This window comes from Lynx rufus, unplaced genomic scaffold (genome assembly GCF_022079265.1).
Source record: "Lynx rufus isolate CCGP_SWC_20201006 ecotype Redwood Valley unplaced genomic scaffold, mLynRuf1.p SCAF_25, whole genome shotgun sequence".
Classification (NCBI taxonomy): Eukaryota; Metazoa; Chordata; class Mammalia; order Carnivora; family Felidae; genus Lynx; species Lynx rufus.
Window position 1 is genome coordinate 12,725,622 of NW_025814840.1, and position 26,067 is coordinate 12,751,688.

Consider the following 26,067-nt stretch of genomic DNA (forward strand, 5'->3'; position numbering starts at 1 on the left):
TTAGGCTGGCCTGGCACCCCCAGCGGTGGGGCCTGCGCTTGGCAGCTTGGCTTCGCGGGGTCTCTCTCTGTGGCTCTTGGAGTCATTGGTCCCGTGGTCCTCCCGGTCCCTCACTCTGCAGCCTTGTCACCCCGCCGCTTGGCCTGCTTGGGCTGCTGAGACTCCCTCAGCCCTCTCTGCCGCAGGGGTGAGGTGCGCTCCGGGAGGGACAGGGCAGTGAGTGGGCCGGCCCTGCAGGGCTCCATGCCCCCACTTGCCGGCTCAGTTCTCCCACCAGAGTGAGTGGGCCCGCCCGGTGGGCCTTCTTCCTTTTACCCCACGCCTCCCCCCTGCTCGGAACTTAAAGAAAATTCAGCAACAACAACAACCAGAGTTAAGAGGTGGAAGGGCCAGTCTTCAAGAACAGGCTCTGTGGTTGGTTTCTTGTTTGCTTGAAGGGTAGCTGGGAATAGCCCGGCCTAGGTGGCAGCCTGAGTGAGAAGGAAGGTTCCCCACCTGGGCAGGTCTTCTCGAAGGCAGTTCCAGAAGAGACCACTAGAGGGCAGGAAAAGCCTCTCTGTGCCTGCTTGGCTGGTGGGGGTGGGGTGGAGGTTGAGGCTCGCAGGGCTGAAGGCCCAGATAACTTCCCCAAAAGATGGTGCTCAAGCTTTCCCATGTTGTTGCTCTAGAACTTTCCCAATATTGGTTAGTTGCCTCATCTGCTGCCAGAGGAAATCTAAATGTCACAGTTTCTCCGTGTGCACAAGCCTGTGCAATTTAAATGCAAATCCCCCCCCCCTCCGGACGTAGCCCTGGGGGGTTCCTCCCAAAGCCTTATCTGCCTCAAACATTTACAGATGACTGTGGGACCCAGTCAGGGCCATGCACTCAGCGCTGTGAAGTAGAATTCTACTTGTGAAGTAGAATTTATCTACCCGTTGCGCAAGTCAGGAAACTGAGGCCCAAAGTGAGGTAACCTGGCAAAGGTCAGTCAGCCACCAAATATCACAGCAGAACCCACGTCCGGATCTAGTTTGCTCTGTAGGCCACACTGTACACACCCTTCCCACCAGCCTTTTTACATAATACTTTAAACAAACTTATTTTTACTGTATCTTACTTTTATGTCTTTGTGTTCAACACATTTTACATTTAGAAAATTAGAAAGTCAAGGTAAGGCACAAGAAAAAGAAATCACCAGAAAGCTCACCATTTAGCAATCACCCCATTCTTACATTGATCTCTTATCCCAGAAATGAAAACCCACTCACACACACAAAACCGGGTTGTATGTATTTTGTAAAATGTATGTAACAAAAATGGGACCCTGCTAAAGATACTTTTTGGGATTTTTGTTTTCTATTTAAATAAATGTGCATATGAACATCACTTTTAATGTCCGCATAGTATCATATTCTGTGAAAGGACCATCAACTCTCACAAACCCTCTTATTGAAAAACATTTAGGGGGCGCCTGGGTGGCGCAGTCGGTTAAGCGTCCGACTTCAGCCAGGTCACGATCTCGCGGTCCGTGAGTTCGAGCCCCGCGTCAGGCTCTGGGCTGACGGCTCAGAGCCTGGAGCCTGTTTCCGATTCTGTGTCTCCCTCTCTGTCTGCCCCTCCCCCGTTCATGCTCTGTCTCTCTCTGTCCCAAAAATAAATAAAAACGTTGAAAAAAAATTAAAAAAAAAAAGAAAAACATTTAGGATGTTTCATTGTTTTTTTCTTTCTTTCTCTTTCTTTCTTTCTTTCTTTCTTTCTTTCTTTTCTTTCTTTTTTCCTTCCTTCCTTCCTTTCTTTCCCTTTCATTTTTCCTTCCTTCCTTCCTTCCTTCCTTCCTTCCTTCCTTCCTTCCTTCCTTCCTTCCTTCCTTCCTTCCTGTGGTAAATAACAACACTCTTGTACTTAAAGTGTCCTCACTTATTTCTCTAGAATAAGACTTGCTATTATTAAAATGTTAAGGTGCACCTGGGAGGCTCAGTCCATTAAGCGTCTAACTTCAGCTCGGGTCATGATCTCATGGTCCGTGGGTTCGAGCCCCATGTCAGGCTCTGGGCTGATGGCTCAGAGCCTGGAGCCTGTTTCCGGTTCTGTGTCTCCCTCTCTCTCTGCCCCTCCCCCGTTCATGCTCTGTCTCTCTCTGTCCCAAAAATAAATAAAAACGTTGAAAAAAAAATTAAAAAAAAAAGAAAAACATTTAGGATGTTTCATTGTTTTTTTCTTTCTTTCTCTTTCTTTCTTTCTTTCTTTCTTTCTTTCTTTTCTTTCTTTTTTCCTTCCTTCCTTCCTTTCTTTCCCTTTCATTTTTCCTTTCTTCCTTCCTTCCTTCCTTCCTTCCTTCCTTCCTTCCTTCCTTCCTTCCTGTGGTAAATAACAACACTCTTGTACTTAAAGTGTCCTCACTTATTTCTCTAGAATAAGACTTGCTATTATTAAAATGTTAAGGTGCACCTGGGAGGCTCAGTCCATTAAGCGTCTGACTTCAGCTCGGGTCATGATCTCATGGTCCGTGGGTTCGAGCCCCATGTCAGGCTCTGTGCTGACAGCTCAGAGCCTGGAGCCTGCTTCGGATTCTGTGTCTCCCTCTCTCTCCACCCCTCCCCAACTCACACTCTTGAGTCTCTACCAAAATAAATAAACATTAAAAAAAAAAAAAAAGCTAACTAGCCTTTTGTCATATATATGACAAATACTGTTAAAAGAAGATTTTAATCTATATGTAGTCAATTCCTGCCTGTTCCACTGCACCATGTGCATGTGAACTAGAATAAAAGCACTGGCGTACAAGTCACGAGCAGAATGTGTCCAAACTCCGCCCTGTGGCAGATGGTATTTTTCAAGGCGGCTGTGACACTGTCTCCCATCCCACGTATTCTTACGATTTTGTGTTGATGTGATGTTGGCGTTCCTCCCGAGGAGTAGGGCCTATGCTCCCTCTATTCGAATCGAAGGAAGCCCGTGACTACGAGGGCCTGCCGTGTGAAATCTGACGGTAATCTAGCAAAGTAAAACAGCTTCTCCTGGTCCCGTTGGACTCTGTCTCTAGGAGCCCAGCATCCGTGATGTGAGGAAGGCCAGGCCATATGGGAAGGTCATATATGCGTGTCTGGCCTGGTAGCCCCTGCTGAGGCCCCAGCCTACAGCAAGCATCAGCCACCAGATATTCAGGTGAGGAGACCTCCCAGGTGACTCCAGCCCGAGCCATTGTCTAACAGCAACCCCATGGCAGAGCCCGGTGGTCCTAGTCAACCCTCTGTTCGCAGTGTCAGCCCTGTTTTAAGTCAGAGCCTCTGAGTCTGGGATCAGGCAACAGTATTCTCTCTCTTTTTTTTTAATGTTTATTAACTTTTGAGAGACAGAGAGAGATAGAGCATGAATGGGGAGGAGCAGAGAAAGAGGGAGACACAGAATCCGAAGCAAGCTCCAGGCTCCGAGCTGTCAGCACAGAGCCCGGTGCAGGGCTCAAACCCACAAACCATGAGATCATGACCTGAGCTGAAGTCGGATGCTTAACTGAACGAGCCACCCAGGCGCCTAGGCATCAGTGTTCTCTTATGGCTCTTCATAAGTGATTCCGATGTGCAGCAAGGTGAGAATCATTGAAGGAGTTTCTGGGGGAGAAAAAGAACCTGAGGAAATTCTGATAGGGATCTAGTTGCATCCATAGGTCAATTTGGAGAGAACGACCATCGAAGCTTCCAGTCCAGCAAACATGGATTGTCTCTCCATTCGTTTAAGAAGAGCTACAATTCTGGAGCAACTTTTACACTCTGGTCCTTAGACTAAATCATGTATATAATCTGTATTTTACTGATATGTCATCTGGGCCCAGAGAGGTTAAGACACCTATCAAGGCCACACAGCCAGCGTGCCAGAATTCTGAGCTTGATATGTCTCAGGCTATTTCCATTTCGATCTGTTGCCTTTTCCCTCTACTAAAGAGGCTGACAGGCCCCAGCCAGTTCTGGTTTAGGGCATTTCATTGGTATAATCAGCTGCCTTTAAAAAGAGATGAAGTATTGATGAAAACAAAAGGGAGATCAGGTGATCTGTAGTATCGTGGAAATATGTCCAAAATGCAGAGATTAAGTGAATAAGGAAGTCACAGAACACTGTGTCTCCTACCTACAACCTATTCTTCCACGGTCAAGGATGTGTATTTACACTTGGGGAAGGCCTGGAAGGAGACACAAATTTTTCACCATTGTAGATTATCCTCTACTGTGTTAAAATTTTTTTTAATGTTTATTTATTTTTGAGAGAGAGAGAGCACATGAGCGAGCAAGCAGGGGAGGGGCAGAGAGAGAGAGAGAGAGAGAGAGAGAGAGACAGAATCCAAAGCAGGCTCCAGACTCTCAGCTGTCAGCACAGAGCCCGACGCGAGGCTCGAACTCACAAACCGTGAGATCATGACCTGAGCTGCAGTCAGACGCTTAACCGACTGAGCCACTCAGGCGGCCCATGTCTCTACTGTCTCTAGAATGCTTTACTGTATGGGGCTCCTGGGTGGTGTATTCGGTTAAGCGTCCAGCTCTTGGTTTCCGCTCAGGTCATGATCTCATGGTTTGTGGGTTCGAGCCCTGCATTGGGCTCTGTGCCGACAGCGAGAATCCTGCTTGGGATCTCTATCTCCCTCTCTCTCTGCCCCTCCCCTGTGCCCTCTCTCTTTGTCTCTCTCTCTCTCATAAATAAATAAACATTTTCCAAAAAGTGCTTTATTGTAAGCAAGCATTGTCTTTACAAGGAAAAGAATTTCTAGGGGCGCCTGGGTGGCGCAGTCGGTTAAGTGTCCGACTTCAGCCAGGTCACGATCTCGCGGTCCGTGAGTTCGAGCCCCGCGTCAGGCTCTGGGCTGATGGCTCAGAGCCTGGAGCCTGTTTCCGGTTCTGTGTCTCCCTCTCTCTCTGCCCCTCCCCCGTTCATGCTCTGTCTCTCTCTGTCCCAAAAATAAATAAACGTTGAAAAAAAAATTAAAAAAAAACAAGGAAAAGAATTTCTAGCTGAGAGAGATGGGGAAAGATTTTCCCCATGTTGCCAATTGCAGAAACTTGAAAATGGGAAGCTCCTTGGTTCTGCTTCACAGCTTAGTGCCCGTGAGTCCATCCTCCTGGGGTCACTGGTACGTGCTGTGCCCGGCGGGGGTGGGGGTGGGGAAGGTGCACACCCCAGGGAATGGGCCGTACCCTTTAGTCTGCGGGTGGCCTCTGAGGCACACACGAGCCACGTCCCCGATCTCCGGAGCCACTTCACCCATGGCTGATGTGGGTCTTGCAATAGTTCCTGTCTACGGTCGAAGGTAGCACATGAAAGTGACAAAGAGGAAGATGCGGCTGTGACAGCGAGAGAAGGGGTCTGGGCAGGGCCACCTGCTCTGCCCTCTGGGAAGGAAGTGCTCCTGCAAAAGTCTGGCCAGGACAGGGGATGAACTCTAGTGCTGCCGTCAGGGTCCCTGCAGACCCGGGGTAGGTGAGCCCGGCACTCTGCCTCTCCCTCTCCCTTCGGTCATCGCCCCCAGCCAACAGCCTTCCCCACCGCCACTGTCCCCAACTTTCCCTCACCGGGGCATTTCTCACCAGGCACTAGAAATGACCCATTTCTGAATCCACTTCCAAGACTGGCCTGTGAGTTTTGTGAAGACAAGAACTCTGTCTCTCTCTCTTTTTTTTAAGTTTATTTATTTATTTTGAGACACAGAGAAAGTGAGCAGGGGAGGGGCAGAGACAGAGGGAGAGAGAATCCCAAGCAGGCTCCGCGCTGTCAGTGTAGAGCCCGATGTGGGACTCAGACCCATGACCCGTGAGATCATGACCTGAGCTGAAACCAAGAGTTGGGCGCTTAACCGACGACGGAGCCACCCAAGCGCCCCTAGGAGGCAGCTTTAATAAGCAAAGGGAACTTGCATACGAGGCTCATCTTGGGTGGCTTCAAGACAAGTGGATCCCCACCCTTGCCGCCACATCTTAAGTTTATCTATAGAGAAGCCGTAACTGGGTTAAGTATACCTTGCAGGTGTTCTCAACGACACATCATTATCTCAAGGCTGTATCCTTGGAGGAGACTGTAGGAGCAGGAAAGGCGAGCTAGATCCACATTCCAAGGACAGGAGAGGGCGAGAAGCCTCTGATGGCCTGGGGCCAGCTCTTGGGTCAACTGGCGGTCACATCTTTTTGATGACTTTCGCCAGCAGGCAGGCACCATGGCCCTAAGTATAAGCAGATGGGTGTGCTCGTGGGCAGATGAGACTTCCTGCCCGGAGGTAAGCTGACATGTTATTTTAGGACAAATGATTCTATTTAATGAATATAAATATTTTATACGTCACCTCTTTCCAAAAAGAAATGGAGACAGCTGCCCATTTCTTAAGGGAAATTGGGTTTTGTATGTTAGGGAGCTCTGTGTTCCAGAAGTTTTGTAACCATTTGCTTATTAGGTTCCCTTGACCCTGGCCTGAAAGGGAAAGTGGGAAATGAAACAGAATAGCCTTAGGCGAAGCAGACTGTCTCAGGAAAGCCTGAGGTGCCTGAGGGTTGGGGAACAAAGGGCTGCTATGGGCTCTCCTCTGACCCCCCACCCCCGTCCTGGGGGAAGGTCAGATCACTGAACTGTCCCCTTCAGAGCCCAGAAGCCCGCCACCCTGTGGAGAGTCCATTTTCTATGGCCACATTTTCACCTGGGTTTTATGATCATCCCAGCTAGGAGCTTAATTACTCCTTTCCTATTTTTATTTCCTTACCTCTTCCTGCCATTGACATACCCTGGCGATATAATTGAGGAATAATTCCTCTATTTCAAAAAGTTAGAATTTGTTGGTCATCCATTTGCTTTTTATAGTATTTACTTGCACATCTGGAGTTCAAGCAAAGATAAAACCTCCTTTCCCTGGGGCAGTGTGTCATAAGCTCAGTTTTTAGAGGTCTATTTTATTTTTCTTAAGGTTTATTTATATATTTTGAGAGAGTGTGTGCAAGCTGGGGAGAGGCAGAGAGAGAAAGAGAGAGAAGAGAATCCCAAGCAGGCTCCGTGCTGTCAGAGCAGAGCCTGATGCCAGGCTGGAACCCATCAAACTGTGAGATCATGACCTGACCCTAAATCAAGAGTCAGATGCTGAACTGACTGAGCCACCCAGTTGCCTCTCATTAGCTCATTATTCACAAGTTCTTTGAATATATAGAAGAATCAGGAATTTTAGCCTGGGTTTAGTTAGTGATTAGATTCCTTTTGCTGTATTATTTTCATATTATTCGTTTACTAGTCAAAGATCCACTCTGTGCCTAGAGATGGCTCACAAAACTTCACGGCTATTTTTAAGAATTCTTTTTATTGAGGGGCACCTGGGTGGTTCAGTCGGTTAAGCGTTCAACTTTGGCTCAGGTCATGATCTCACGGTTCATGGGTTCAAGCCCTGTGTTGGGATCAGTGCTGACAGCCTGGAGTCCGCTTCAGATTCTCTGTCTCCCGCTCTCGTGGCCCCTCCCCTCCCCTCCTTGCACTCTGTCTCTCCCTCAAAAATAAACACTAAAAATTTTTTTCAAATAAGATTTTAAAATTGCTTTATATTGAGATATAATTGACATACAGCATTATATTAGTTTCAGGTGTACAACTTAATGATTTGATATCTGTATGTATTGCAAAATGATCACCACAATAAAGTCTAGAAAACATCCATCACCACATATAGACCACATACAGTTACACACTTTTTCCTTTGTGATGAGAACTTTTGAGATCTATTCTCTTAGCAACTTTCAAACATGCAATACACTATTGTTAACTATGTAGTCACATTGCGGTGCATTACAAGGCCCACACTTATTTATTTTATAAGTGGAAGTTTGTGCCTTTGACCCCCTTCATCGCTTCACAGTTATTTTTGTCTGTTTATTGCAGGGGAGGTAGGGGCAGAGAGAGAGGGAGAGAAGGAATCCTAAGCAGGCTTCCCACTGACTGTGGAGCCCTACACGGGGCTCAATCCCGCAAACTGTGAGATCATGACCTGAGCCGAAATCAAGAGCTGGACGGACACTTAACTGAGCCACCTAGCCCCCCCCCCCCCACCCCTGCCGCCTTCAGTTATTAATTCCTAATAAAATGGCTTTTACAGGAACATCAGAAGGCATCACACGCCTGGCTGCGCTGAGCAGGAGGAACGTAAGGCCTACAACTTTCCTCTCCATAGGTGTCCCCGGTGCACGTAGTGGAGAGCCTCAGTTGACATCTAACACACCCCCTAAGCCGGAGGACAACTGAATAGAAAGGCTGTTCACGAAGCTGGATCATCCTGGTCACGTGGCTTCGCCAGGACCGAGTAAATCCATCACTGGGATAATTCCACTCCTCCCTGATTGACTTCTGGTGAGGCAGTTTGTCTAGCAACCATGTGTCTTCACTTACAACCGACGGCCCTTCCCACGGGAAGGCAGCTGGCAGGGCGCGTCCGCAACCAGTGCGAACTTAACCTCACACACCAGGTTATCGCTGCAAAGGAGCGGACAGATCGCTGCTGTTTTCCGCCGCCTCCCTTGCCTGGAGTTTTGTTCACCACACCCCTCGGTTCCGGAGCTGATCTCTGTAACCACTGCCTGCGCCTAGAGGGCAGCAGCGACAGCCCAGTTCCAGACGGAGCGGGGCCCAGAAGCACACCGCGGGCGGCGTAGAAACCGAAGGTGAGCCACGCCCTTCTGCTGACGGCTGGGGCCCGGGTCGCGGAATTACCGGGAATGACCAGAGGACCCATTAAAACGGAGGGGCCGAGCCCCGGGGAAGAGGAGGGGCTTGAGGTGGGAGGACTGAATTTTAACCTGGTCACAGACGGCTTGGAGTCTCCAGCCTGGTCACGCTGCCATGAAATCTGGCGCCGGGCACCCTGTGTACCGCATTATGCACAGTGCTTCCCCAAAGGACAAGTGGTGCGGGAGTTCTCTGCAGACAGAAAACAGAACTAAACCTAGCATCACTTAGGGTGAAAGTCCAGCCCACAAAAACCCCCGTGGTGCACCTCTGCATGTTACCAAATTAGCCCTGCCCACGAGGCATCCCCACGAGCTGGTCTGAACTCAGACTGACCGGGAGGTTCACAGGCTGGCGACCATCAGTGACCGTTGTGCACTCGGCACAACAAATAATAATTTGTCTGTGAGCAGACCTCCTCCATAATCTGAAAAACATCCTTATCAGGTCTTGGGACTGATTTCCGGTTTATGATACTTTTCCTTCACCCTCAGCTTGGCTTCATTTTCAGTCCCAACTGTGCAAAGACCCGTTCTCGGCTCCCCCTCGGCCCCTTGTGCTTTGCTCGTGCCCCATCATCACCCTCCCTCTGTTAGGGCTCTCGTGTCCTACCTCCTTGCCCTAACTTGGCCTCTCCTCCACCGGCCCTGAGGCATGTGCATGCATGTGTGTGAAGCTCTCCCGTGAGGTAGAAACCGGTGGACGGGACAGCAGTCATTCGTTCAATCCACAGATATTGATTAGACACTTCTATGTGTGTGGACTAGGGCTACAGCAGGGAAAAGACAAAATCCCTGTCTTCCCGGTAGGGGACGCACCGCTAAGCAGGCACTACTGAGAATGGCAGGATGTTTGTTGCTGGGAGAGAACCAGGTGGGGCGGGGTGAGCCTCTCGGAAATGGGAAAGAAGCAAAGTATGCCTCAGGGTGGTCCAGCCGGCCCCAAATACCTGTACTGGGAGAGGGCTCGCCTCCTGCTCAATGCCCACATGCCTCAGGCTTCGTCCATGGGAACGTTACGCAAGCATCGTTTTCCCCCACAGGTATTGGGGTTTTGTGAGGATCAGATCTTTGATGGTCCCAACAGCCACCCGCAGGAGGAGGTTCTCTTCGTAAGGAGAGATGGTGAGGAGAGAGGGTGCATTTTTCCAGGCCACCACGGTCCGGAACTTAGGACGGTGGCTTTCCTCCAGTGGCCAAGCTGACCCCGAGGGTTGTGGGATCTGGGGAGTGCTGGGGTGCCTCGGCACTCGCCGCCGTGAAAACCAAAGGAAGGCGGAACTGGGGGAGGGGATGGAGGGGAGCTGGAAGGCACTTCACGTAGGCAGTGGTAGACACTGGAAATGCTGGCCAAGGTGTGAAGGGCAGGTACCTGAGGGTCATAGGACCACCAGAAAATGACATTCCCTGGCTGCTGATAGGGGGTCAGGCCCTCGTCACTGTGGCAGGAGAGAGCGTGCGTGGTGGGGCAGTCCCAGTTCAAATTCTCCCCCTGCTCATCCCCAGCTGTGTGTCCCCTCGTGAGCTCCTTAGCCTCTCTGCGCCTCGTGTCACTCATCCGGAAAACACTTTTTAAAAATCGTTTTTTAGGGGCGCCTGGGTGGCGCAGTCGGTTAAGCGTCCGACTTCAGCCAGGTCACGATCTCGCGGTCCGTGAGTTCGAGCCCCGCGTCGGGCTCTGGGCTGATGGCTCAGAGCCTGGAGCCTGTTTCCGATGCTGTGTCTCCCTCTCTGTCTGCCCCTCCCCCGTTCATGCTCTGTCTCTCTCTGTCCCAAAAATAAATAAACGTTGAAAAAAAAATCGTTTTTTAAAGTTTAATTTATTTTGAGAGAGAGAGAAAGAGAGCGAGAATGAGCTGGGAGGGGCAGAGAGAGAGCGAGAGCAGGACGGAGGATCAGAAGCAGGCTCTGTGCTGACCGCCGAGCGCCTGATGCAGGGCTCGAATTCACGAACCGTGAGATCATGACCTGAGCCGAAGTTGGATGCCACCAGGCGACTCCGGAAAACACTGTTTCGTGACACCTACTTTAGGGGATTGTAGAGATGATGTTTGGAAGGGAATGGGCGCATTGAAGGCATTTCATAAATAACCCAATGCACACAGCAAGTCTGGGAGGTTTATTACCGAACAGAAATTTTAGAGATGTTCCAGTTCAGTGATTCTCAAACTTTAGCCTGGATCAGAACTTCCCAAAGGACATGTTAAAACACAGATTTCTGGGCTCTACCCCCTCAGAGGTTCTGATTCAGTATATGTGGGTGGGGCCTGAGAATGTGCATGTCTTTTTTTTTACTTTTTTAGAGAGTGAGAGAGAGAGAGTGTGTGTGTGTGTGTGAGTGGGGGGAGAGAGAGAGAGAATCTTAAGCAGGTGCCATGCTAAATGCAGAGCCCAACACGGGGTCCGATCCCATGACCCTGGGATCACAACCTGACCCCAAATCAAGAGTCCGACGCTCAACCAACGGAGCGATCTGGGTGCCCTGAGAATGTGCATTTCTAATGAGTCCCAGGTGACCTTGATGCTATTGGTCTGGGGACCCACTTTGAGAACCACTGTGCTAGTTTAGATTACTGATTTTAGGGATAAGAATCTTGAGACTCAGAGTGTGTGCGCCCTGCCTGTGGTCAATAGCATCTCGACCGCTCTGCTCCTGTCCAGGCCAAGGCTGGAGACAGAAAAGCAAAGTGCCAGGCACGCAGGGAGTGCGGGAATGCCAGAAGTCAGACTCCAGGCAGAAGGCCCCAGATGGATCGAAGGTTCTAGCAAGAGGAATGAGGTTGAGAGAGACCAAAGGAAGGGAACTGGCCTCGGTGCAGGCCCGAGCCGCAACAGCCCAAGTCTCGGGGCTCAGGAAGTGTGTGTGAGGGTGAAGTGTGGCGTGTGTGGGTGTGTGAGAGTATGTATCTGTGTGGGTGAGTGTGCGTTTGAGTGCGAGTCTGTGCAAGAACGGGTACGAGTGTTTGTGTTTGAGATAAGTGTGAGCATGTCTGCATGGGTGAGTATGTGAGAGTGTGATTTGTGTGTGTGTCTATGTGAGTGGGGGGGAGTGTATAAGGATATATGTGTGAGTGAGCGTGTTTGATGTGTGTCTGTGTAGATGGTGTATGAGTATATGAGTCTGTGTGTGTGTGTGCGAGGCTGAGTGTGTGAAAGTGTTCCTACGTGAGCGTGAGAGTGTGTGAATGTGTGGGAGTGGGTGCGTTAGTCTGCCTGAGCTTCTGCAAAGTACCGCAGACCGGGCAGCTTACACGATACGAGTTAATGTTCCCACGGATCTGGAGGCTACGGGTCAGAGACCGAGGTGTTGGCCATGTAGGGGAGGAAATAGTTTCCTTCTACCCTTGTAGGTTCTTTGCTCCGATAATTAAATTGACATAAGATAGATCGACAGGGGGAACATCTATTTTAATTTTGTACGTGCAGGAGCCCCATAAAAACATGGGACCCAAAGGCAGTCGGGCAACTGAGGCTTACGTGCCATCCTATGGGGCTTCAAAGGGGAGGGGGCGATTCACAGCACAGGACCATGAGAAAGAGCGGATGTTTGGCAGTCAGACGTTTGTCCTGCCACGCAGGTAAGTCTTTCAGATAAGAAAGTTACCTCCGGCCGTTGTTCTTGTTCTAGCTCAGGCCCCTTTTTCACTTCTTCCAGGCAGTTCAGGGAGAGAGAAAATTTTTTCTCCGAATGTGCTAGGTCTTCATTGCCTTCAGCTCAACATAATCAAAAAGTGGCACATCTGGGGTGGCATATTCTGGTCCCCTTCGGCAAGTTTGGCGTCTCCCGAGGCCAATCTCCGTGGCTTAACGGTGGCTGTGTTCCCGCTGTGTCTCCACGTGGTCGTCCCACTGTGTGTCTGTGTCCCAACCTCCCTTTATCATAAGGACGCCAGTCATAGGGATTAATGCCCACTCTGATGACCTCATTGAACCTTAAGTACCTCTCGAAAGGCCCTGTGTCCAACCACAGTCACATGCTGAGCTCCCGGGAGTTAAGACTTCAACGTATGAATATCAGGGGGATAAAGTTCAGCCCGTGACAACGTGTGAGTGCGCACACACACACACACACACACACACGTGCGCCTTACGGAAAGTTCCAGCTGCCTGTCCGGCAAGAGCGCCGGCGTGTCCGAAATCTGCCTTTCTTTCCTGCCTCATCCTCGTGAGTTTACGGGGAGGCTGAAGAGTGCTGAGCCGCCACGGGTGAGCGCGGTTCTTGTCGGGATGTGGGACCAGCTCCTCCCAAGCTCACGTGGTGTTTCGCCTGCGTGGAGGTGATGCCATTGTCCAAGCGCCGTCCTGTGACGGCGTCGCCCTTCGCAAGCCCACCCTTGCTGATGCTCCCTGCACGGAAGAAAAGCAGTGCGGGCAACAGCGTGGCAGCTCGGCCCACGCCAGCCGCCCCTGGCTCGCCGCTCTTCGCAGGAGCTCCCCTCATGCACTGTCATCCTCTGCTTGTCTCTGCGGCCAGATCCCATGATTTTTAGAGCTAGAAAAGACGTTTTCAAGACTCTTTCTAGTTAGTCAAGCTTGTTCTTTCGTAGTGAAAGAACTGTTTGTGGGCCTGAAGGGGGATGTGGCAATCGTTAATTTCAGGCCTTACGAAAGGCGTCTTTTCCATTTGGAACGGATTATTACCTAATAGACAGTCCTTTATAGGAACTGAACAAAGACTCGCTGACACAATCCCAACTGTTGGCTGTTCTCAGGACAGCTGGACAATTATTTTGCTTCTGGGTGCAGCACAGACAAAAGAAGGAACTTGAGTACACATGGACTTTTGGTTTAACTGGATAAGCGCTGCGCGATGAGCCACCAATAAAGGGTCTCGAGGAGGCTCTGGGCAGGATTGTCACGAGGGTGGAGGCACAGGCTTGCAGGTCAGCAAAGCCACAGGGCAGGAAGCATGGGGACTGTAGCCCAGGACCCACTCTACAACCGGCACTCGCTAAATGTTTGTTGACCGAATGGCTGGTTGAGTAATGAAAAATACAACACGAAGGGAGGAAAGTTGTGTTCCAGGCAGGAAAGAGAAGGCTGGAGGTACTGGAGAGATGTTATCACAGGCTTCCTTCTGGAAGGGTTGCTAGGGTGGTGACATCACCTTTCACAAAAGCTTTTGGTCAGGATACAGGCCAGTCTGCCTAAAATTACCTATTGAGCACCCATTGTATGCAGAACACTGGAAGGCATCTAAAAGACATGTTCTCAAGAATTTTGATTTCCTGCTTATCTGCTCTACTTAAAAAACCATAATTGCAACTATAGACATGAAGTAGGGTTCTCCAGAGAAAGAGAGCCAGTAGGAGATTTATGGGTACATAGAAAGGGATTGTTGTTTTTTTTTACAGCTTTGCTGATAGACAGTTTGATGTGGAGAACAAAGGCAAAAGAAATATAGAAAAAGATTTCATTTCCTTTGCAGCCATTGACAAGTACTTGAGAGAGGCAGAGTGACCTTCCTCCAGGAGCTCAACTGCCTTGATGTGAATACTTTGCTAGAGGCAAAAAGCAACCATAGCTTGACATTAGCCTGACCTCTCCAGGATCCTGTAGGTCCTCTTTAACATATAAAAATCCCTTTGGAAACTTCCTTTATGTCTACTCCCCCCGAAGATAAATGTTAGCAGTCATCTTCCAAACACGTGGCTCCACTGATATACATCTAAAGGGTCTCATGACTAATGGTTTACTAGACGGTAGTAAATAGCTCCTAAGGTCCTAGAAGCCTTGCTTCCAAATGCCTTGGAGACTCCACTACCGCTAACCCCCTCCCGACTTGAAAGTACAGAATCAGCCACCCCTCACAACCCCAAGGCAGCTCGTTCTGCCCACACATCCTATCCCCATGCTTTAATAAAACCATCCTTTTTTGCACCGAAGACGTCTCAAGAATCCTTTCTTGAACGTTCACTCCCCGACCCCAACATTTCACATCCCAAAGGACATATAACACAGTAAGTTTAAGGTGTACAGTGTGTTGATTTCAGAAGGAGATTCATTATTAAGGACTGGCTCGGAATTGTGGAGGCTGAGAAGCTCTACAGTCTGCTGTCTGCAAGCTGGAGAGGTCCAGAAAAGCCCATGGTGCCATCCCAGTCCAAACCCAAAGGCCTGAGAAACAGGGGAGCCAATGGTGTAAGTACTGGTCCAAGTGTGAAGACCTAAGAACCAGGAGAACTGATGGCCAAGGTCAGGAGAAGATGAGCACCCCAGCTCGAGAGGAGAGAGAGACCATTCATCCGTCCTCTGCCTTTGTGCTCGACATCAAGACTGAATGATGCCCACGTGCCTTGGTGAGGCAATCTTTACTCAGTCTTCTGATTTACATGCTAATCTCTTTTGGAAACACCCTCAGAGGCACCCCAAGAACGATGTTTCACCAGCCCTCTGTTCATCCCTTAGCCTATAAGGCTAACACAAAATTAACCATCACAAGACCTAAGGAAAAAGACTGGACTGGACATCAAAAAACAATAGTAATTGATCGTATTGAGGTCATGGGATTGTCGCTAACTTTCTTTTTTCGTCCTGACTTCCTGTGTTATTTTTTGGCTTTTACCATCAAAATAGGTTTTTAAAAATGTGTGAAAGTTCTGCTGTTGTGACCTCTGCAGTCCCTCTGCAGCCCTAATCTCAGTCTTGGAGGGTGGAGTGCTCAGTAACAGAGGGGGACGACTGCAGGAGGGGCAAACCCCAACCTTTCTTGGGGCAGAGTTGGCCTCTCCATGGGGCCACATCTGCACAGTGTCCTCTCCTGATTTTGCCCCAGTGACCTGAAAATCTGGCTTCGTTTTTTATTCCTCTCTATCATACTTTTCCACTCCTTCATTCACTCCTTCATTCAGCAGATCTTTATTAAGAACACCCTATGGGTGCACCTGGGTGGCTCAGTCGGTTGAGCGTCCAACTTCGGCTCAGGTCATGGTCTCACGGTTCATGGGTTAGAGCCCTGCGTCCGGCTCTGTGCTGGCAGCTCAGAGCCTGGAGCCTGCTCCAGATTCCGTGTCTCCCTCTCTTTCTGGCCCTTCCCTGCTCGCGCTCTCTCAAAAATAAATAAACATTAAAAAAATTAAAAAAAAAAAAGAACACTCTATGAACAATAAGCTATAGCAAGCCCTGGGCGTAACAGAATGAGAATCAGGCCCTGGGTGCCCAGCTTACAGAAGAGGTAGATATTTAAACAAATATGGGAACAGGAACAACAATGTGATATCAGAGCTCAGGGCCAGGAACCTGAGCAGCAAGAAAGGGAGGCTTCATGGAGGAGGTGATGTGTTCGAGGTGAGCCTCAATAGAAAAGTCAGGAGGCAAATAGTCATAGAGACTTTCTTGGATGAAGGAACTATGCCAGAAAGTCATGGAAGATTCAGCTCTCATTACCCTCATGGAGAGTAATGCGTGTTGTTTGTAGGAAGGGGCTATGAGGACATGAGCCTGGGTCCAAGGATGCGGGGGGGGGGGGGGGGGGGGGAGAGAAAGTAGATGTGGTCAGCCTTTGAAGGGCCTGGTCTGCCCTGCAAAGGAGCAGGGACTTATCCTACAGGCAGTGGGTTGGTTGGATCTAAAAGCAGAGCGAGGACATAGCAACATTGGCTCTTTAGCAAGAGAATTCTGGTGGCCGTGAGAAGGGTAGGGAAGCCAGATCAAGGGCTCGAAGAGCAAGGAGAAGGCCGGTGGGGGAGGGGTAATGAAGGTCTGATCTAAGGACCCAGCAGTGGGTGTTGGCAAGCAACTGCATCACCGTGATTTGCCCATCAGTCAGGCGGGAGGGGAAGGGGGGCAGCCGGTAGGTCCAGGCGATCGGGAGCGGCCATCTCTCCTAGTGTGACCATACCCCCGTGCCAGGAGATCCCCTTAGGTCCTCACAGACCCCTCTGTTTCTGCTGCTGACACTGTCCCTGCAGGAGCCTGGGCTGCCCTCCTGCCCTTGTGTCTGGAAGGCATCCTCCAGGCTCAGCGCTGGGCTCACCTCTGCAAAGCCCACCAGGGAGGTTCCTTGAAGAGGGTTCTCCCTCCTCTCATTGCCGTGACATTGATCTCCACACTCCCCCGCCCTGGTTTTGCACTGTCTTTCGCATGGTTTGAATATGTGTCACGTCTCAAAGTACAGATCAACCTCTTTGTGGGAAAGATGGCATGAGTTGAAGCCTTTCTGCACCTTCCAGGCACCATCTGGCGGCCTGATAAGACATCAATAGCTGATTGATGAGTGATGGATGGTCAATCAGCCATCAGGAGGTTTATCAGCAGCACCTGTCACTCTGCCGTCCTCAGTGTTATATTGGGGGTGGGAAGCGGGTCAGTAGTGAGAACAGGCCCTGGGCGGGAAGCCAGAAGTCTCGGCCACTTACTGTAAACTCACAACCTCGGGCCACTTAACCTCTCTGGATTTATTTCCTCATCAGTGAAAAAGCAAAAACAGATCTGAGATTGTTAACTCCTTTCCCCCTTTTATTGACAAGGGAACCGCCTTTCACATGTGTGCCGGTGATAGATGGAAGTGAGTCTGCTTTGCACCAAGCCCTCGTCGCCCCTCCTCCTCTCTTCTCCCCTCACTCCTTCTCTTGGATCCGCAGCAGACTCAGAAAAACAACTGCAAACCCCCAGACTGGGTGGTTCCTTCAAAGGCAAACTCGCAAGACTCCAAGCGTCCAGGCTCCAGGACGGAACAGACGACTGGTGGGACGGCTCTGAGGTCTGTGCGTGGCTAGTGTCTATCATCCGATGGCTGGGTCTAGGCTGAAGGCCGTGGTCAAGCCCATGCTGACTAATTATAGAGAAGCAGTTACTGCAAAATTTCCCGAGGAAACCAAAGCTAGGGTTTGGTTTCCACTTACATTGAGCAACTTCCTTCCAGGGCACTCAGCCTCCTCAACAAAGCATTCTCTTTCAACATAGGCGAGTCCGGTAACACACAAGGGTTGTGATTGTACGTTTGACATAAATATATACACGTACTTTCAGGAGGAAGCTGGGCCCATGGTTACTCTCTCTCTCTCTGGTGGGGATGTTTACCTAAGTTTGATTGCTCACCTTAAAAATCTTAAGAACGTGGGCTAGGTTGAGGTCATAGTTCATGGGCAATGTGGAGGCAAGGGACGGTGAAAGATACAATGTTGGTTTAAACTAACAGGTGTTACATCGAGCCCCAGAGGACATTTCGCGTTTCACTGTGGCCACCTACAAATAATTTAAACCCACACTAAAGCGGTCCGAGGCTTTCATTACCTATAGGCTTCTTCTCAAAGTTGTGTCTCCTTTGCGGGATACCTGAGCCCCTGGTACCCCCCCCAGCCCAGCCCATCCACTAGCCCCCCACCCTGCCCCCAGCACGCTGGGCTCGGCACTCAACCAGCCTAGCCTGGCCCTGAGAAGAACAGGAAACACTTAACTAAAGTGGTTGCCTCAAAAAGGCCCGTATTCCTGGGTTCGCTTTCTTCTGACCTGTTCCTAGCTCTGTTTGGACTGGTTTTCGTTGATGGGCTACACGAACGATTTTCAGGTTTTCCAAGTCTTTTCCCTTTCTGTGGATACTTTGGTCTAAATTTCCCAACCACCGCTACCTGTTGGTTATCATTTTTGCCAAACCTTGACCTCCAGGTTGCTAATTCATTCTCCGTCTCTCTCTCTGTCTCCCTGTCTTTGTCTCTCTCTATATATACAGTCTCCACAAATAACTTCTAACTTTAACTTTTTCTATCCCTAAAGGAACAACTGTAGTCAAAAATAGCCCATTGAACGTAGCCGTCTTTACTTAAAAATTTTTTTTGAATGTTTATTTATTTTTGAGAGAGAGAGAGAGAGAGACAGAGTGCAAGCGGGGGAGGGGCAGAGACACAGAATCTGACACAGGCTCCAGGCTCTGAGCTGTGAGCACAGAGACCCGATATGGGGCTTGAACTCATGAGCCATGAGATCACGACCTGAACCAAAGTCGAACGCTTAACCGACCGAGCCACCCAGGCGCCCCAAACCTATCTGTCTTTCAACAGCAGAGTTCTCTGGGGTGACTGTCGTGGGGACTCCTGGGACCTGTGTCATCCCCAACAGAAATGCCCTGCAGAGTAGTGGCCGTCAGCGTGGTCAGGCTGAGTGTTGGGCTACTAGACATGAATCCATGGGGATTCCGACCAAAAGTACCCTGGGTGGTGTGATGGTGCGTGTCAGGGGAGAGAGACCGAGTCAAGAACTCTTACCAAGGGGCTTCTGTCAGCATAGACAGGACCCAAAAGTGAATGAGCTGTTTGTTTTATCGCGTAGACAAAATATTCTCTCCCTTTGGGAGTCCGTGTAGATGACGGTTCAGGCCATGGATATTTACTTGCACAATCCAGGAAGGACCTAGGAAGTGACAGGGTCGAAATTCCAACCTCCACAGTTGTCTGCAGTGGTTTCTAGTCGTCCCGTGGAACATCCACCCTGCTAAATGTGAATTTTGCACATAACAACTTCCCTGACTCAAACCTGCCTTCGCCTCTGTGGTCACTCCTTTCGTGTCTAATTACTCCCAGTCACCCATACACTTGGTGGGATTTAGGAGCCACCGCTCTACGGGCCCCAGGTTCCCGAAGGTTACGCGTAATGATACATTTGTTATGCACCGAGCACTTTTTTTGAGCCCTTAACAATGCTCTACCTCAGGTAACGCCAGAACAACCCTATAAGGTAAGTGCTTTTATAGCCCTCATTTTTTAAAGGAAAACTCTACACCCAGTGTGGTGTATAAACTCATGACTCCAAGATCAGGAGTTGCACACTCTACCAACTGAGCCAGCCAGGCACCCTATATAACCCTCATTAAAAAAAAAATATTTTAGGCAACTGAGGCTAGTAGCTTGTTCATGGACCCCCAGTCAGGAACATGATGAATGTGGGATTTGAAGCCAGGTAGTCTGATTGGCATCTCAACTTTTTTTTTTTTCATCACGTTAGTTCACATACAGTGTAGTCTTGGCTTCAGGAGTAGAACCCAGTGATTCATCACTTACATTTAACACCCAGTGCTCATCCCGAAAGGTGCCCCCCTTAATGCCTGTCACCCATTTAGCCCATCCCCCCACCCAACGCCTCTCCAGCAACCCTCAGCTTGTTCTCTGCATTTAAGAGTCTCTTATGGTTTGTCTCCCATCTTTGTTTTTATCTTATTTTTCCTTGTCTTCCCTTATGTTTGAAACTCTGTGGAGTTTCTCAAATTCCACATATGAGTGAAATCGTAAGATATGTTTGTCTCTGATCTCAGGTTTTTTTCATGTTTATTTTTTTTGAGGAGGGGAGGGGCAGAGAGAGAGAGAGAGGAAGAGAAAGGGAGACAGAGAATCCCAAGCAGGCTCCTCATTGTCAGCGCAGAGCCTGACATGGGGCTTGGACTCACAAAACCACGAGATTGTGAACTGAGTTGAAACCAAGAGTCAGAGGCTTAACTGACTGAGCCACCCAGGTGCCCTCATATCTCGGCTTTAATTCCGACACAGCAGCAGTAAAGAGCACGTTCTTGGAGCCAACCTTCCCAGGCTCAGAACCCAGCTCTTCAACATACTATCTGTGAGATCTTGAGTGAGTGTCCCCACCTGTAAAATGGGGCAGTAATAATAACACCTCCTGCAGGTGGTTGAGACGATTAGATCACTGAGAGGTAAAACGTGCCCGACACATCGCAAGGACCATACGGGCTCATCTCTATTTTTCTTATGCTACACCTGCCTCCATGTTTCAACCCCTGCCTTTAACACTAGGACAGCTTTTTTTTTTTTTCAACGTTTTTTTTTTTTTTTTTAATTTATTTTTGGTACAGAGAGAGACAGAGCATGAACGGGGGAGGGGCAGAGAGAGAGGGAGACACAGAATCGGAAACAGGCTCCAGGCTCCGAGCCATCAGCCCAGAGCCCGACGCGGGGCTCGAACTCACGGACCGCGAGATCGTGACCTGGCTGAAGTCGGACGCTTCACCGACTGCGCCACCCAGGTGCCCCGAGGACAGCTTTTTAAACGTTTCATTTTTAAAAAATATCAACTGAAAGAAAAAATAAAAAAATAAAAATAAAAAATATCACCTTTACCGAAAATTTGCAAGAAACGTACAATGAAATGTTCAGGTCCACTGATGACTAATATTCTGTCACATTTGTTTCACCTCTTTTTCCTCTGTATACTTGCTATCATTACTGATGGTTTTGCTAAACCACCTAAGAGTTGGGTGAATGGCAGTATTTGGCCCTTGCCTGTGGGAACTAGGCATGTGTGTGTGTGTGTGTGCGCACATATGTATGTATAGAAAACCACCATTCAGGGAGCCTGGGTGGCTCAGTCGATCAAGTGTCCGACTCCTGATTTGGGCTCAGGTCACGATCCCAGGGTGGTGGGATCGAGTCCTGCGTCAGGCTCTGTGCTGCGTGTGGAACCTGCTGAAGATTCTCTCTCCTTCTCTCTCTCTCTGTCTCCTTTCCCCCCCCTCCCCTGCTCGCACTCTCTCTCTCTCTCTATCTACACTTTAAAAAAAAGAAAAACGAAAACTGCTACACAAGTGTCATCTTCAGGAAGTTTAGCACCGATACAATATATGATCTAACATGCAGCCCGTATTCAAATTTCACCAATCGACCCAGTAACGTCCTTTAGAGAAACTGCTTTTCCCTGTTCCGGGAGCCAACCCAGAATCACATGCTGCTTTCAGTTACCGTAGCGCACTCGTCTCCTTTAATCTGGGACGGCTCGCTCTTCAGCCTTGTTTTGTCGCTCATGTGGAACCACACAGTTTTTAGAATGCCTCTCGTTTGGGCCTGTCTGATTTGTTCCTTGTGATTAGGTTCAGATTATGAGCTTTTGTCAGAAATGCTACAAAAATGTTATCTTCTTACTGTATCGTGCCAAGAGGCACATGATGTTACTTTTAATTTGTGGGGGAGATACCAGGAGACTATAAATATTCTGTTCCTCTCAAACTTGTACCCCGTGGTTTCTAGAACACACCAGAAGGCCCCACACTCTATGACACAGGCACTCAGTCTGCACCTGGCCGCCCACGCCCTCCCTCATGCTATGTGTTCCTCCCCGCATGCCCCCCTTCTCCCCTACTTTGGGGATCTGCTCCTCATGCCCCTCCCTGCCTGTCACAGAGGTTTGCACAGAGGAGGGATTCCATATATACTTGTCAAATCCAAATACAATTTTTAAAATATGTGATCTGAGGTCCTGTGTATCTGCTCAGGAATAGCAGATACTTTTAGAAAGATTTCATTTATAGCTAATTGAAGTGAGACCTCCAAGAACACAAATATTCTTCTTTTCGTCTGCCTCCAGGGGACTCAGACAAAGAACTTTGAGTGGTGTGTATATATATATATATATATATATATATATATATATATATGAAAAAGAAAGGAGAGAAGGAGAGACAGGGTGGGGGGAGAGGGCATGAGGGGGGAAGGGAGGGTTCAACATGAATACACCTCCTAACCCAGTGACTCTCCTCCATTCCGTGTTTGTGGTGAAAAAGAGAAAGAGACCCGCTATGTATTCCTCACTGGGGAGAAAAGAAATTGTGGTGGATTTGCATTCATTCATTTACTCAACAAATATTTACTAAGAACCTGTCGTGCCTGGCACTGTTCTATTTGCTGAGGATGTAGCTGTGATTAAAACCAAGTCCCTGGGGCACCTGGGTGCCTCAGTCGGTTGGGCGTCCAACTTCAGCTCAGGTCATGATCTCACAGCTGGTGAGTTCGAGCCCCGCGTCGGGCTCTGGGCTGACAGCTCAGAGCCTGGAGCCTGTTTCCGATTCTGTGTCTCCCTCTCTCTCTCTGCCCTCCTCCGTTCATGCTCTGTCTCTCTCTGTCTCAAAAACAAATAAGCATTGAAAAAAAAAAAAACAAGTCCCTGCTCTCAATGCTAACAAACAACGGACAGCCGTTACCCACATGCACGCGCGCACACACGTGCACACACTCACACGCTCGCAAATGCATATCAGGGCTACAGGGAGAAGGGCAGGGAGAGAATACTTCGCATCACCGGAAGTAACAAACTAGGTTTACAAACGCTAATGTAAATAAAACTTAAAAACGTGGTCACTGGGAAGAAGACATAGAATAAAATCGATGGCACGGGGCCATCTGTAGGGCTTCAGGACGTATACACAAAGCGATGCTGTATGTGCATATGCATGTACACATATACGTGTATATCTGTGTACACATTCGGGTATACGCCTGTATCTAAGGACGTGGACGTAGATGTGTGCATTCAGGTGTCCATGTATAGCTAGAGACATATATTTACACGGGTTAGCGTGTAACCCAGATGGCAGTGAGAATGGATGTTGGCGAGGGAATAAAGGGGGGACAATGTAAAATGAAGCAGATAAGCTTCGCCTGAATGGATGAGAGGAGGCCAGGAGCCAAGGTGTCTCAATTGAATGTACCTGAGGTCCAAAAAGAGAGGGGAAGGGGGACTTTGCTGCCGAGGACAAAGAAATGAATGACTTTCCTTCCTCCCTACATTCTGGGACTAGGGCCGTCTGGACTCTCTCCACTTCTCCCCTCTGTACCTCCCCCCCACAGCCCCCAGAGCCGAGTGGCAGGGGCGAGCCGGTAACAGGAGGAAGGTGGGGGACTACGAGGCAGGGAGCCCTCCCAGGCTGTGACTACTGTCACTTTGTCACACAGGCCCGGTTCATGTTCCAGCTCCATCACTTACTGGACACGCGATCTTTGGGCAGATTGCTTAACTTTTCCCATCTGTGAACTGAGAATGATAATAATCCTTTCAGGGGATGGTGGTGAGGACTCCGTGGGCCAAAGCCCTTAAATCCCTCATCGCCAGACCTGGACCACAGCGCATTCTTGGAAATTCTTAGTTTTTAGCACTCTTATCTTTTGCTGTCATAAGAAGATTGCCAAACTAGCTCCAGAACAGCTCTCGGAATGCTTGGAACACGGCTTGATAGGCTCTGGGCAGGGTACTGGTGACTTTGCCAAATGACGCCTACGGCTTTCACTTTCTAAACATGGCAGACTGGACCCTCCTCCAGCATCAGGGGCTGAAGATCATTTCAGTACACACACTCGGCCTGGGCGTGTTCCCATGACTGAACCGGAGGAAAGCCCGCACTGCCCTGCTGATATTCTTTCCGGGAAGCTACTGAACTGCTCGTGTTTAGTTTTCAACACACGGTACTCAGGACAGATTCTTCTTTCTGGACATTTGGGATGGGGTCACATGAGTGATTGGGTCCAAGCAGCGGGAAGGAGGCACGTGTGGGCACCCGGGACCGTGAGCAGGCGTGTGTCCCCTCCTTCTAGGTGGTGGCTGAGTTCCCACCTCTGATTTTCCTTTTAACGGCAGGGCACTCGACCCTCAGCCCAGGCCAGTGTAGATGCCTGACGTCGGCACGATAGCTTTGGCAGGAATTATGAGCCCTCTTTTGAAATCTGTACTTCTCAGAGGCGGTGTGGCAATAATGACAGGAGGGCCCAGAGTTTCACCGGGACGAAAGTGAAGCAGCTCTTTGTGGGTGGGACTACAGAACCCTCAGATCTGCTCCACCCTCTGTGTGGTGGACAGGAGGACAGGAGGGCCCCCTGGGAGGAGTGGGGACATGCATCTGTGAGCCCCCACCAGATGCGTTTCTGCCCTCAAAAGCACAAGTCAACAATCCCAAGCGCGGCCCTTGGGATTGACTTCTCAGAGGTCTGCAGAAGGTGCTAGACTTTGCACTCCTTGTGGTCGGGGGCTGTGCCTAATTGATCTTGTTCTCCCAGAGGCTGGCACAGGGCCGGGCTCAAAGCAGCTGTTCTGTAAGCGTTTGCAAAATAGAACCAAGCGTTGAGGGAAATTGATTAAAGCTTAAAACCAAAAGTGGCTGTCACATCTTTTTGCCGTGTGGCCAGCTAAAATGAACGCCAACTCTTACGGACAGAAGGGCACACACCCACCACCTATTGGCTTCTGAGATTTTTTTTTCCCTTTAGAAATGCAAACTGCAGGGTCTCCCAGGATGCTGTTCGCAGGAACATTCTCGCCAGCGTGATAGTACATTCCTGCTTGCATTGCTGTAGTAGAATTCATGCACCTGCAAAATGCCTCTGATTCATCCTTTCCCTCACTCTCCAAAGCAAGGTCACTGGGGCATCTCCAGTCTACACTGCAGGCTCCCGCTGGGCGCAAAGCTGTGGGGAGCAAGCACAGTCGGTGAAGGAGGAGAGAGAGGGGTTGGTCTCTTTCCTGCCACCTGGGGTCCAGTCTTTCCTTAAACCTGCTGAGTCAGAACCCTTACGCTTAAAGGAACAAGAAACAAAGGTTCCTTTTGCTCTTTGGTGTTCTGAATCTGGCCTTCCAAATCGTCTCAAAGTATTTTGTTCTTCCAAGTAGCTGCTGACAAGCTGCAATCCATTTTAGGCAGAGAGGAGTCGCATGAACACGGAGTGCTGAACTCATGTCCCTGGCACACTCTGAGTTCGTTGCTGACTCCCTTACGCCGTTTACCGTGAACACGTTTTTTTTTAGAACGAGCTACCTGAATCACAGATTATTACGAATATATTATTACACATGGAAAATTTCCCTCAGAGATTCCCCAGCCTCCCTAGCCAGTGTAAAGCCAAAAAAAGTTCTCTCTCTCTCTCTCTCTCTCTAGATCAACTAAATCTATCAGGAAAGAAGTTCGTCTTCTTAGTCATTGCCTTATATACAATGGTAGCTGAGTTGATATTCTCCTTTTTCTCCTCCAGCAAATCCATCTCAGTTCTGAAAAGAACGAGCCGAAAAGCCACTTTTCCAACTCGGATCCCGAAGGTCAGTTTCATCACAAAGAGGACAGCTTTTCACTTTACCGCCAATCAAATTCTTCTTAGAGAAGGAGACAAAGACAGCTGTCCTCGATGCTGGGTATCAGAAGACATTGAGAGATCTAGTGGTTTCTTGACTAATGGACATTTTCTGGTGGCCCATGTCCCAGAACCAGAGCCTACGAGGAAGATCAGGTAAGGAACAGTGTAGGGAACACACAAGTTGAAGTAGGGTAAGTTTGGTCTGAAATGCCGCTCTGCCGTTACCACCTGTGTTTCCTTGAGCAAGATCCAGAACTTCTCTGCTGCTTGCGGTGGAAGACAGTCTAGCTGAGCACCTGGGTTCAAATCCTGGCTCTGTGTTTTGTTTTTGAGCAGCTTACTGAATATACCTCGGCCTCAACGATCTCAACTGTAAAATGAGAGTAATAATTGTACCTACTTATAGAGTTGTCCTGAGGATTAAATGATTTAATGTGTGTAAAGGTTATGGAAGAAGGCCAAGGACTATGGCAATCACTCAGAAAAAGAAAGGAAATGTAGCTAGTAACATTTATAAAATGGGGCTAATA

General features: G+C 49.2%; 1 long non-coding RNA gene across 1 annotated transcript in view; it reads left to right on the top strand.

The window, feature by feature from the left end:
• The first annotated feature begins 8,044 nt into the window (after nucleotides 1–8,044).
• The window catches only part of LOC124518658 (uncharacterized), a 38,995-nt gene continuing 20,972 nt past the window's right edge, over nucleotides 8,045–26,067 (top strand). The window contains exons 1-3 of the long non-coding RNA XR_006963716.1: nucleotides 8,045–8,645; nucleotides 17,177–17,409; nucleotides 25,439–25,690. This is a non-coding gene — a long non-coding RNA (uncharacterized LOC124518658). The remainder of the gene's footprint in view (nucleotides 8,646–17,176; nucleotides 17,410–25,438; nucleotides 25,691–26,067) is intronic.